The sequence below is a fragment of the Episyrphus balteatus genome, chromosome 3, assembly GCF_945859705.1.
Source record: "Episyrphus balteatus chromosome 3, idEpiBalt1.1, whole genome shotgun sequence".
NCBI lineage: Eukaryota > Metazoa > Arthropoda > Insecta > Diptera > Syrphidae > Episyrphus > Episyrphus balteatus.
Window position 1 is genome coordinate 38,425,876 of NC_079136.1, and position 2,370 is coordinate 38,428,245.

Genomic DNA, 2,370 nt, shown 5'->3' on the forward strand with positions numbered 1-2,370 from the left:
TAACTTATGTTTGGTGAAATAGCCAAAATTGTAAGAAATTTGACGAATTTTAAGAAAAAATATTTAACGCACGCATTTTGCATTGAAATTTTTTTATTTGCGAAAAATTTTTTTTTTATGCAAAATATTTTTATTTCCAGTAAAAATTTTATTTCAATGCAAATATTTTTCAGTAATTTTCTTATTTTCTTATACTTTTTTTAAGGCAAATATTTTCAGTTGCAATAATTTTGTTTTTTTTTAATACAAATTTTTTAGTTGCAATAAATATTTTTTTAATGCATTTTTTTTTATTTGTAATAAATATTTTTTTGAATTTGTAATACAAAACAAATGCATTAAAAATTTGTATATAGCATTTGTGTTTCAAATCGAATGAAAACATTAAAAATATCTACCTTTTTAAAAAATTTAAGCTGTAAAAATTCGTGTAAAAATTCGATCTCTTTTGATCAAAGTAGCTTTAATAGTGTTTCTATTTCTCATTCAACAAAGATATAAGGTAATGAGTAAACTAACCACTTAAACCTATTTTTTCATATTCAATATCAACTTATTTTTAATTTTAAACCAATTTTAACCTCTGTCGTTATGAGTTAAGGCTATAACGAGCTTTACAAGTTTGTGAGAGAAAATTGTTGTTTACAAGAAAAAAATATAATTGGTGAAACGGTAATTCTACAAATTTGTGGTTTTCAAAAGTTAGTGTTGTATTTTTTTTTTTTCAATAATCACAAATTTGTGAATTCCTTATTTGTACTTTTTGAAACAGAATTCCGTTGTATCTACTTTGTACTTGTGATCTACAAGTTTCAAATTGGTGCTTGTAACTTGTAGTTGGTGAAATAGGGCTCAGGCGTTTCATTTTCGGTATATGACCTCTCCAGACTTGTCTGAAATTCTAAAATGCATTTTTCAACTAATATGAATTCGAAAAAAAAAAATCAATTAAAATAAATACTTCTAGAACCTTATCTAAGCTTTAGTATTTTGTAATCAAATAGTAAGATTTTTATCGTTTTTATAATTTTATTTCAAACAAAAATTCAGTTCAATTCACCTAAGGAAGCATTTTAAAGATAAGCATTGATAATAGTTATAATGTTATTTTTGGTATTTGAATAGCTCGTAATGAGTTTTGAAGACTTTGCAAAAGTGATATGGGAATCTGGAAAATAAAAATTAAAAATAGTAAAAAATATCAGATACATAGTTGTCGATCTATTACTCACCTCTAGAAGATTGATAGATTGTTGAGGTATATAATGCTCGTTTATCTAGAATGAATTGAAAAGATTTTTATATTTTTATAAAAATAAATGTAGTCAAATATGTATTACCATTGGTGGAGCAGCAACAACTATGGTTATCAAAATCATAAAGATTAGAATACATTTCATCATTTTTGTTTTTTATTAAAGTGAAGATGAGAACTGAAAGCAGCTACTGTATTCTGAGGACTGTCTTGACAAATTGATAAGAATCGATTTAAATACGTAGAAAGCAGGAAGTAAATCAACGAATTTTTTATTTATTACGTTTTAACAATGTTTTTGACGCGACATCATGATTTATTATTTTTTATTTTATTATTTTTTTTATTTTTTTTTTGTCAAATCAAAAAGGATTTGTATGAAAACAAAAATGACCGAACCACGTAAACACGATTTAAAGTCCACAGAACTTTATGTGGAATGAAGTTTGGCTTTAAAAAAATTTGAAATCATTTTATCCTATTGAAAAAAGTGCATTTGTCATATTCATTTAAAGAAGTTAAGACTTTGTACTATGATCATAAAATTAATTGTTTTTAATTTTTTTTTTAAACTGAGGTTCCATTAACATTACACTTTACACTCATTTGTGAATAAATTGGCAAGAAACTAATATTACCATAAATAGTCTTATTGTAAGATTCTTACAACCACAAAAGATTTGGCATTACGCAAGATATTTTTTTTTATTTTTATTTATTTATTTTATTTTTTTCTTTTTTTTTAATTTAAAAAAGTGATATTTTTGGTAATTGAACTGGTTTTAATGAGTCCTGAACATTCTTCAAAAGTGATAATGAGCTCTATAAAATGATAAAAATAAAAATCAAATAATTTATGTCAAATTGTTATTGCGTATACTAACATCTAAGACGTTAAGTGAACCCGAATTTGATTGCTGATAAGGATTATATTGATGATTATATTGATGATTATAATTACGATTATAATCATTCATCTAAAAAACATATACAAAAACAAAAAAATTATATTTTATCATTATTTTGTTAACAAACTTACATCCATATAATTGATTGATTCTCTCCTTCTGTAGTATTCATTTATCTAAAAAATAAAATAAAAAAACCAACATAAA

The 2,370-nt window shown here is 23.5% G+C and overlaps 1 long non-coding RNA gene across 1 annotated transcript; it reads right to left on the reverse strand.

The window, feature by feature from the left end:
• Positions 1–1,023: 1,023 nt before the first annotated feature.
• LOC129917248 (uncharacterized) lies at positions 1,024–1,453 on the reverse strand. The gene is made up of 3 exons (XR_008772623.1): positions 1,341–1,453; positions 1,233–1,277; positions 1,024–1,168 (listed from the first exon to the last, which is right to left on the reverse strand). It is a non-coding gene; the product is annotated as an uncharacterized LOC129917248 (long non-coding RNA).
• Positions 1,454–2,370: the final 917 nt, after the last annotated feature.